The 11,221-nt window shown below is 46.3% G+C and overlaps 1 long non-coding RNA gene across 1 annotated transcript; it reads right to left on the reverse strand.

Annotated features, from left to right (window-relative positions):
• Positions 1 to 4,107: 4,107 nt before the first annotated feature.
• On the reverse strand, positions 4,108 to 9,622 carry LOC129011806 (uncharacterized). Its single transcript, XR_008493450.2, has 3 exons — positions 8,553 to 9,622; positions 5,370 to 5,371; positions 4,108 to 4,755 (listed from the first exon to the last, which is right to left on the reverse strand). It is a non-coding gene; the product is annotated as an uncharacterized LOC129011806 (long non-coding RNA).
• Positions 9,623 to 11,221: the final 1,599 nt, after the last annotated feature.

Consider the following 11,221-nt stretch of genomic DNA (forward strand, 5'->3'; position numbering starts at 1 on the left):
CACTGCCACCTGGGTTTGTCTGGACAGCATCTCTAGGCAGGAGGTGGTATTAGCACTCCAGTTTACAGAGAAGAGCCAGCCAGGCCTGGAGCAGGTGAAATAATCTGCCCAGTATTTCATGCTCAGGATAATCTTTCTGGTCAAGGTAACAAGAAAACAAAACTTTCAAAGCAAACACAAATGCATTTCACCCAAGACTTGAGTGCTGAATCCAGCTATGCTACTAACAGCGACATCTTGAATTTCTGGGTGTTATGAGTTCAACTGTGTCTCTCAAAAAGATACACTAAAGTCCTGAGCCAGCATTAGCATGCTCTTATCAGACAGATGGGAGGCCTAAGGCACAGAAATAGCCATTCTGCAGATTCATTCAGTGTGCAAGTATTAGATGTGTATCTTAAAGAGAAGCATGAAAAAAAAGACAGTAGCCTTTGCACCAGCCTCAGATTTCTGTCATCATGTGGCTGATAGGAGAGTGACCTCGAACACCCTGCTGGCCTGGAGATCTGGAAGCTGCACCCCCACAGAAGCCAACCCCTTCCAAGCGGTGCAGTCAGGGGGGCCTGCCTCAGGTCCACAGCAAGCTGAAGTGGATGCCGTGGATCCAGCAGGACCCCCCACCCCCTGCCCCACTTAGCTGCACCGTTGCCTCACACCCCTGACCTCTTCTAGACACATGCCTATTGGGGCCAGAAGAAACCAAGACCTGAAACTCGATGAATAATGGCGATGGATACACTCACCCTGCTGGGGTATGGGAACACATGGCGATCCTGACACTTGCCCCAGCTCTTCCCAAATTGTTTAGACTTCCTTTTAGATATTTTATTGATTATTCCTTGATTCTGAAAGCCGTACACACTTACAAAAACATTCAAGCATTTCACAATTGCATAATGCATAATCGGACAGTTCCCTAATACCTCCCTCCGAAGATACCTATAATTACAAGTTCAGTGGAATGCTCTGGCTCAACATTAACGTATTTTCAGTTAAATGAGAAGATAAGGAAGAGGGGAAAACGGAATGCAAAGGATGGCAGGATTTTAGGAAATTGTGAAGTTAACACTTCTTGACTTCACTTGCTCTGCTCTTTCCCCCCCACCGTGTTTAGGCACCAAGTGATGGAGCCCTGGGGATGTCCCAGCCAAATGTTCACTGCAGGGCTATCTGTTCGTCCCAAATGTGCGCTCCGGGGCTGAGCACTCACCCCAAATGTGCGCTCCGGGGCTGAGCACTCACCCCAAATGTGCGCTCCGGGGCTGAGCACTCACCCCAAATGTGCGCTCCGGGGCTGAGCACTTATCCTAAATGTGCGCTCTGGGGCTGAGCATTCACCCCAAATGTCCGCTCTGGTGCAAAGGCCACTCTGTTTTCTCCCGCTTCTGTTTAAGACACACATGTAATACTCATATTCCGAGTGAATCTGCAGGAAGGCTGTCTCTGCACCTCAGGCCTCTCATCTCTCTGACAACAGCACACTAGTGCTGTGCTTCAGGACCTCAGCATGTCTTTTTGAGAGACATAGTTGAACTCATAACACCCAGAGTTTCTGGGTGAATTTCTTTTTTGAGAGAGGGTTTCACTTTGTCACCCAGGCTGGGGTGCAGTGGAATGATCACAGCTCACTGCAGCCTCTGCCTCCTGGGCTCAAGTAAACCTCCCACCTCGGCCTCCCAAGGTGCTGGGATGACAGGCGTGAGCCACTGCACTCAGCCAGTTTCTGTCTCTTAAGGATCTGGGTTAGAATCATGAAGGGAAACACCGACCACCTGTCCTTTTCCCATGGGCGTCGTTCGCCTCCAGGCATGCTCCCTGCTTTCTTCCCCGGATGCCCATCCTGGCTTATTGAGCTCACGGTCCATCAAGACTTCCAAGTGTAAGGCTGAAGAAGTTCCTTCCAAAGCCAATTTCAGGAAGAATTCCCAAATCTGGAAACTGCTTCATGGTACACACTCTGCCCCAGGTGGGGCTAGGAATCCTCCTTCCAGTCTCTCTCTAGGGAGACAACAGATGTTTGGTGATAAACTGGTTGGTCCGCTGAGTTAAGCTCAGAGGTAGATTGATGGGTTACACTAACATTTATTAAAGACAGACTACCTGCAGGTGCAAGGGGCACGGAATAAGGGGAATAGAGAGTTTCTGCCTTCTTAAACCCTAAAAGTAAAAGTGAGGGAGAGATGGAGCCTCAGCTTGGAGGCTGAAGCCTGCTGGGTGTCACCCAGCACAGGCTGCTCCAAGGGACTGACCCTTACACCAAGTCCTGAGCAGTGGCAGGCCCTGTCCCAAGGGGAGGGTGCAGGTATGTGCTGTGGGAAGGTGGAGGAGCCCTCAGCTACGGGGCCAGCAGCAGCGCAGAGACCCGGGGAGGAGAGAGCCGAAGAAGCCACTGTGGCAGGAGAAAAGAGGAGGAAGAGTGCTGTTCACACCTGACATTTCTACGAGGCTTTAGAATCAAACAAGCATGGGTTCAAGTCTTGGCTTTGCTGTCTTTGGCTGGTGACCTTGGGCAGGTGAGTTACCTTTCCTGAGCCTCTGTGTGTTTGTGGATAAACAGGGGCAACAGCACCTGCTCTAGAGGGCGGCGTGAGGGTTGGGTGAGTGTGGAGTGTGGATGCCTTTTCCCAGCTGGCCCCTGTGTGCCTGTCCTGCTGCCCTTTTTCCTCCCACACACCTCACACTCCATCCACCCTGACCTGCTCGTGGTTATCCGGGCACAGTGCCCCTCCAGCTGTGCACTTGCCCTGCTTCCTGGAGGCTGGGCCCTTTCTCCATCTGGGAAGCTTCTGCCCTCCTTCCAAGCAGCTCAAGCATGGCCTCAGGGTTCCAACCCTGCCAACCATCCCTCCCCCACAGAGTCAACGCCCCCTCCTCTGTGTCCTGTGTGCTTCTGCCTGGTGGCCTTTCTGTGTGTCCCCGGAGGGCTGTGCCCCAAGCAAGTCCTGGGCACACTCCTGACACAGGTGCTCCACACACTGCAATTGGGAGCAAGTAAATTAACGGAGCAGGGGAAACGCACACTGGAAAAGTGTGTAACAAAGGACGAGGCTGTCAATGTAAATTTGGGCCAAATCAAGGAAGGTCTTGGCTGCTCTGCTAGGGGCCAGGGCTGTGTTCTGTAAACAGTGGGGGTCAGTGAGGGTTTCAAATCCAACCATGACACAGCCGGCGGGTCCCAAGTACGGCCATCCTTAGGATCATCTGGGAGCTTCTAGAAAGCACTGATAGCCTAGGCCCCACCACACACCAATTCACCTGGAACCTCTGGATGTGATTTTTTTCTGATATAAAAGAATGTTTGCCAGGGGCTTCTCATCTGCCACCAGATGGGGAACCTCTAAAGTTGGCAGGCAAAGATGAGCGACTCCAGGAAGGACTGCTGCCAGCTCCCGGCCAGGAGGACAGCAGCATCTGCCCCTGGACAGCAGCAGGGAGGTGTTCCCACCAGCAGGGCAGGACCGGCGAGCCAGCCACCAGGACAGGAACTGCCATGGGGGGTGGGTGTGCAGGCAGCACTGACTTGAATCACAGGGGTCTCTCCATGAGGGGCCACAGCACACAGTGCCGTGCTGTGCGAGGTGCCCACCACCGGGCTTGGCTGTTGCTTGTGTCCACAGGTCACAAAGGCCATCTAAGCGTCAATGTTGTCATATACAGAGAACACTCGCTTCTCACGGCTGCTGTGTAAACCAAGTCAGATTACACGAGTGAAGGCGTCTCCACCACAGGGCACAGAAAAAGAGCCCCATAGAATCAAGTGGGTCTGAGACGTAATCTTGAAATAATCAGTGGGAAGGAGGAGAGGGTGGAAATGGAAACGTAAGTGTGGACGTTGCCAGGCTCTGGGAGGGGGTGTGGTCCCCTGGAGAGAGCTGCTGCAGGGAAGGGGCTGGGGTGACAGAGGAACTTGGGGAAGAAACGTGTGGGGTGTGGGGAGAGGCCCCAGGGGAAGCCCAGCAACAGGAGGGAGGGGGTGTGGTGCGGGGATCTCCCAAGAGGCCATTCATCAGGTCTGGCAATATCTGGAGACAGAGGAATCGTCTGGGCACCTTGCAACTCACATACATGCAGCCAAGAGTCTCTGCCATCGAAGGGATCCCAGAGCTCTTGCAGGATCCAAGTCTTTATTTTTTAATGGGAAAATAGATCAGGGAGAAGGAGCTGATGATAAATGCAGTTTCAGTTGCTTGCCAGGCAGTGGAATTCAGGATCTTACACACTTCGATTTTTGGTCTTATACCCCTCCTGTCTCAGCCAGCAGAATGGGGAGGCACTGTCTGGAGTCAGAAGCTTTGAGAAGACTGAATCCTGAAGCAACATGGCCAATCCATCTCTTTGACTCTGGGTGACAGCCACAATCCATTCCCGAGTTTCATGGCCTGAGAACAGTGGGGGCCACTGCCATAGAAAATAATATGCAGTTGGCCAAGTTGCCTCCATCCTTTAAAGGAGGGCTCCAGCATCCAGCCAGTCATAGAGCCCCCTGGCTTTGAAATTCTCGTGCAGGTGTGGTTTCTTTCCAATGCTTTTGGTGCACGCAATTTAGTACTTAGGAAAATTCTCAAAGCTGACTTTTTCGAAATCTCAGTTGTGCCATTAGAAAACTCTTCTTTAGCAGAGAAAGCACCCAACACAGATTTGTAACCTCTGGGGATCGCAAAGTTCTGAGAAAGACTGTGAAAGAAAATAAAAAACCAGCTCTGAGAAGCTGCTCGGAGCAGCCAATGGAGATTGAAGGGATGTCAGCAGTTATTCCTGGAAGATAAGTAGACAGTTCTTCATAAGAAAATTCAGTCCACAAAAATGCATATTTTCTTACATTAAATTCCATAGTACAAAAAAGGAGCATGTAGTTTTTCTGTGACTGATATTTTTTAAAACAGGAAGTCAGGTTGGCAATCATAGGTTACACAGGCTTTATGCAGAGAGATCATAGTTTGCTGTAGCCATATTTCAAAATTTTCTTTTGCCAACATTTCCCAAGCATTGTTTGGATGCGCTTTTTAAAATGCAAGATAAATGGTCATTTCTAACCCCTCCCAGCAACTACAATTCAGACTTTCAACGTCTGAAGGGATGCTTGAGGTTGTGAGAGAGAAAACCCATTGTAAGTTGGGCTAAATGAGAAACAAATACATTGGGTCACCTAAGCTGAAAAGTTCAGTGGTAGGACTAGCTTCTGGCATGAGAAGTGCAGATATCAAACAGTGTCATCAGGAGCTGGGTGATTTTTGCTCTGATTTCTGCTAAGTTGGCTTAGGTCTTAATATTTGAGTGCTAAGGAGATGGAGTCAATGATTCGATCTTTAACCTCCTCTTGGGATTCAGCTCCAATGGTAAACAAGATTCTCTTTTCCAAAAGTCACCACATCTCATTGCATCTTTTTGGCTCTGGCTGAGTCAAGTGGCCATCACGGAGTGAGCCACTGGAGCTGCGGAGAATGCACTGGGGTCCCTGGCTAGGCCTGGGTTGTGTCATATGTCCCTGGAGGCGGGAATGGCACCCCGTGCTGGGACCACACGGACTGGGAATGGGTCATTCCACAGAGCTTCCACCACCAATAGTGTAGCTCCAGAGGAGGGCTGCAGATGCTACACAACAAAAGAGTTGTCCATTACACTTTCCAAACAGACAAACTGTGGGGTTACTATTAATATCACAGGGGAGGCTTCACTTAACAAAAGGATACTTCAGAGGAGGATTCACTGAAGGCTTTCTTTAAGCAGTTGTCTCTAAATGCAGTTAATCACTTGTTTAGTGATCACTAATGCTTCAGTGGAAAGACTGAAGGAAGAAAATCTTAAAGCTGAAATGTAAGAGTCACTGCCAATGGAGAATCAATCAAGAAAGAAACAAAACAAATTTGAAATGGTAAGTTAGTCAACTGGAAAATAGAATTTAATTTACATAAAACTTCTCACAAACATGACTATACATGAAGCAAAGTAGTGTCTATTGAGAAAGAAAACTGCACTTATTTACAAATATGTTTAGGAATGGTCCTAGTTCTCATAAGCAAGCAAAATCATTCTGTGAGTTTTAGTTACCACTAAGTAAGTGATTAGAGGGCTTCCAACACAGCACTTCCCCAGCGCTTAATTTTGACCAAGTCAGCCACTAACCTACAACCTACCACTTCAACAAAGGGCTGCTGAGTTGTTTGGGGCAACTGCTAATATTAGAGACTTTCTGGGATACCGAGAAGCCCAAGATAGTTCTCGAGATCAGTTCTTGTATTGACTCTTACAATCGAAACTAGATGCAGGTGGGATTTTATTCAGAAAGTTATTATTACTTATTGGCCATTGAACGCATATGAAGGTTCTTATTTAACATTTACAAATCATATAGGTCAATGTTCATTTGTTTGGGACATTTTAGTTCCACTATAATAGAAATTGTTGTCATGTTAACTTATTTTTTGTTGTTGTTTATATTTAGTCATTGTGTTGACTGGCACATTTGGGCTAATGGCTCACTTTAATAAACTGTTACTTTTATTATTACAAAATACCTGCTTTTGGCCCATTTAGAGCCATTAGGCCTAAATTCTTCATTATCTTATTTTTCATTAATATCACTATTTTTTCTTTCCTTTTTCATGTCCTAATATCTATTTGCCTATTCCTTTATTTTCAACTTTTCTTACCACTTTGTTAGGAAGATTTTTTTTACACAACATGTAGTGGATTTTTAAAAACACAGTCTGACAACCTCTGCTTTAATAGGGAAGTTTATGTCATTCACATTTAGTGTACTAAGTGATATGCTTGACTTTATTCTCTCTTACTTTATGTTTCCTAAAACACGTATATACTTTGCTCTGTCTTTTTCTTTTCTTTTCCTCATTTTGGACAGTTTGATCCATTTATTTCCATTTTTCCTCTGTTAATTTGGCATTTCCATACTTTTTTATTCAGCTACTAACTATTCTCCCATTCCTCATTCTTATAATTCATATACTTCTTTTTTCATTGCTGGATAAAAACCAGAAACCAAAGTGTTCTATTCTATTACTCTTTACTTCAGGCAAAGTAAATAATATAAAACAGTTGGATTATTTTACTATGTTCCCTCCTTATAACTTCTAGTTATAGCTAAGATAGTTTAGCCTTTTTAGTTCAAGAAAATTTTTAGAATTTTCCCCTGAACACTATAATCAGCCTTTCACTACTAATTTTCCATCTTTATTATTATTAATTTGGAATTAACGCTAAAGGCTGCAAAATTCTTGCCTACCCAGTAATTTTTCTCTTATTTACCATACAATTGTTTTTAAGTTGACAACAGCTATGTTGACACTTAAGTTTGTTCTCTGTCATTCTCTAACTATAGATATGGGTATAATTTCATTATTAATGAAGACAAAATAAAACAACACTGTGTTACCTCTAACCAACTACAAAAAATTATAATGATCACTAATTACCTTTTAATAGTCTATGTTCAAACTTAATCTTAATCCCTGTATTACTAATCAGATTCTACTCTGAGCATTTCTAAAACCCCTTCCCACTGGTCTAAATGCGTATGCATGTATTCACGCATGTGTTATGGGTCAGTAGAGTATATGGGAAACAAATGGCTGTGGAGATGGACTTTATGTAAATGATCATTGGAGGCTGTTTAGCTCACTCTATTACAGTTTCGTTCTCAATTTCTCAGTGTTTTTCTTGCCATACTTTCACATCCTGCCTGTATTTTAGTAAGATACTATCATAGGTATTTTAATTCCTACCCCATGAGATAGACCTCTCAAGGGGAAAACTCTGCCCTTCTAGTACAGGCCTTGCCTATACAAAAGCTGCTGAATATATATTTACCTGAAATGTCAGCTTGGGGCATGGAAAGGATGTGTCGGGGGTGAAGTCTCTCCTAAGGCCGCCCAGCTTCCCTTGGGGGTTTCTGACCTTGATCTCCTATTTCCAGGGAAAGCCTCTTGAGGAGACCATCTCATCTTGGTGGGCCATTGCTTGGAGAGGGACAGTAAATGCAGAATGGGGTGTGACTGTCCAAACAACTGGGAGGTGGGTGTTCCTTGTACATGGGACTTAGAAGCTAAGCCAGGGAGGTCCTGGTAAACCAGGACAGGACGTGTTGGTCGGCAGAGTAGAAGAAGTTCTTCATGCAGCTCAGACCCCACCCGTACCAGCCCTAGGCATTGGAACTCTGCCCTGGGGAGAGCTCCCCGTCCTCTTTCCCCTGGGTGGTGAACAATCCACTCTGCTTTTTATTTGAGTCTTTCCAAAGCACTCACATGCATTGTGGATGCATCCTTCTCACAGTGACCCTGTGGGTTCAGGAAGGGAGATGGGACCAGCACCGGGTCACTGATGAGAAAGCTGAAGCACAATCGCATCTTGGTGCATTTGCCCCCAGCCCACACTCCAGATGCTGTTTCCCGAGAGGACGAGTGGGATTTCTGGTTTGCCAAAAATAGTCTCTGAGGGTGTTACTATTTTAAGAATAAATGTCACTGAAAGAGGCCATTGTCCTGATAAAAATAATGGGATAAGTGAAATGCAGACACTGATTTTAGGGGAACTTATACAAAATAGGCAGATGAAACAGACAGAACAGTAATTTTCCGCAAACTCATGTATTTCCTTTCATCACCGTTTCTTATTGTTCCTTCAGAACTGAGAGTTGTTTTGCCTGGACTTTGCATCTTTATGCTAGTAACTGCCCGAGAGGGGGCAGGGCCAGGGCGGAGCCGAGTGCAGTCATGAGGCCTGGGGTGGAACAGGGCAGGCTGGAACAGTGAAACAGTATCTTGGAATTCCTTTCCCTCTGTTTTTCATATACCCCAGGAATGAGGCAATATACTGTGATTTCATTCATGTTGTCATCCATGTGCTCATTCAATAGATGTTTCTGAACAGGGCTGGGAGTTGGAATGCAGGTATAAATGAGCCCACCCTGGCCACAGAGCAGCTCAGAACTTGCTCTGGCCCTCCTGAGATGCAGACCAGGTCTCCTTTCTCCCAGAGCCATATCTGGGATCTGAGGCCTGGACTCAGCCATGTTCCTCACTCCGTGTTCATTTGTTTGGGATGTTTTAGTTAGTGTCTGCCTAAAAGCACATGCCTGCCGGGCAGCACGCTGCCCAGTCATCTCTCCCGAGGCCTGCTCTCGCACCAGCCTTAAAGACAGGCTCTGAAGAAAGTATCCACATTTCATTCAAAGATTGATGGAGGAAAAGCATGTTAGCCTTAGTCCACAATGTCATCACCCCGAGGTGGGGAGGACGGTGGGGCCCGTGTGGTTCGCAATGCCCCGCATCCTGCACCTCAGGGGTCTGGGGACAGCTGCTCCCCGGCTCACATGCTTCTGCTAACAGGACTGTCAGCTCCTGGCGTGCTCCAACCCCTGTCCTGTGCCTTTGATCACCCAATTAGCCTGCTCTCTGTTTCTGGGGTTTTGTTCTTACCCATACAGAAAGCAAAAAGTTAAAATACTAAATTTTCCCTTGTTCTTATCTTTTTCCTTTGCAGTTGCCGTTTTCTGGTATTCATGCATGTTAAGACCCCTTCTCTTGGGTTGACACCATCACATGATCACGTGCCCAACCCCTAGGAAGGCAGAGCACATGCATCCTGGCGGACAGCTGCTGTCGATCCATCTGTCAGACTTGCCATAACTAGCATATGGCTGAAGCTTCCGGAAGCACCGTCACAGGCAACTCATTCAGCGCCTGTTTGTTGAGCAGTTACTGCGTTCTCATCGCCACTCACACTAGGCGCTGCGTCAACACTCAGTGACCCCGAGAAGTGGCTTTCTCTTTCTTTCCAGGAACAGTGCCTGAAACTTACATTGTCCTCAGATCCATCAAAAGAATAAACACTAGATCTCATTTATTCAGTGCACTTAAAAGAAAAACCCATTCACAGTACATTTCCTTCAGCTCTCTGAATCTCCATGTGGTCACAGGCTGGTTTCTACTCACCAGCTCACTCTAGGACTGTTTGCTATTAGTTTCTACAAATAATTCCACTCTTTAGGTGTCCAGAGATGCAGGTCATCAGAGTGAACAGTTTAAAACTCAGCCATGGGAGCTTCCTAAGAAATGAGAAAGCTGACGCTTTCGATTGCTCTGAAAAATCAAAGTCCTAACAGCTTCATTTTAGTCTCTGCACAAAACAGTCTCATTATTTTTGAAACATCTGATTTGAAGGCGATTTGTGTAAAAAAAATGTGTAAGCCTAGTCCCCTTGTGACTTTAAGGCTAGAAATCAGACAGTTTTCTGTGGGGACATCACCAGAAAACGGCCTCACCTATTCAAGACGCCTCCTTCCTCCCAACCTGCTAGAATATTAATTCCTGCAGTGGCAATGGTAAAAGGTCAGTGACTTTTCACCTTTTAAAAATGAGTTTCCATGGTAACAAAACCACGATGGACAATTCACAGTGCAAAACAAAACAAAACAAGCCTGAAGTCCGGGCCCTGCTCAAACTTCAGCCGTGAAGACACTCGACAGCCTAACCACCGTTCATACGAACTTAGCGATCTGCCTGGTAAACAAAAGCGGAATTCAGAAGCTCAGTAGGACCCATGCGCCTGCGATCCCGCCTTGCTGAAAACACTTGAGATTAAAATTTTAGTTTCATGCCTTGGTCCTTCAACATATGGCAGGTGACTTTCAAAGTAAACGGGAAAGAATAATTGACTGATGGGAGATGGGAGAAACAATTGTGTCACCAAGTCTGCAGGCCCCAGCGCGCCCCGTGCTCCCCGCAGCCCAGGTTTGTCGGGAAAATGCACAGTATCTGTAGCTCTTGTGGTTTTGAGGGTGGCTTTTGTTTGAGATATTTAATTATACTGGTAGGTCCAAACGAAGTACACAATTTATAGACTCCTGTTTCTTATGGAAGAGGCAGAAAGTGATCTATTTGCAGGAGTTATGTATTTTTTTTCAGGCACTTTACGGAGACACCCCAACCCCCCTTGGCTGCTGACTGTAAAATAAGAAAACTATTACCCAGCTGGGGCAACAATAGACTCCCACAGTGCCTTTCTGCTCAGCTCACAGCTGCAGGAAAGTGGAGGCTCAGCAGCAGGCAGCATTCTTCCCGCAGCCCCTTCTGTGGGCAGGGAGCCTCCCACTGATCCAATGTATTTCTATGCAAAGCGCAGAAGAAGTGACATTTTAAAAGTTTTGACCTTTGTTTTTTTTTTTGCATGAACCGAAGCATACATTTTTTAAACCTTCTGACAGGGT

The sequence above is a fragment of the Pongo pygmaeus genome, chromosome 14 (genome assembly GCF_028885625.2).
Source record: "Pongo pygmaeus isolate AG05252 chromosome 14, NHGRI_mPonPyg2-v2.0_pri, whole genome shotgun sequence".
NCBI classification, from domain to species: domain Eukaryota; kingdom Metazoa; phylum Chordata; class Mammalia; order Primates; family Hominidae; genus Pongo; species Pongo pygmaeus.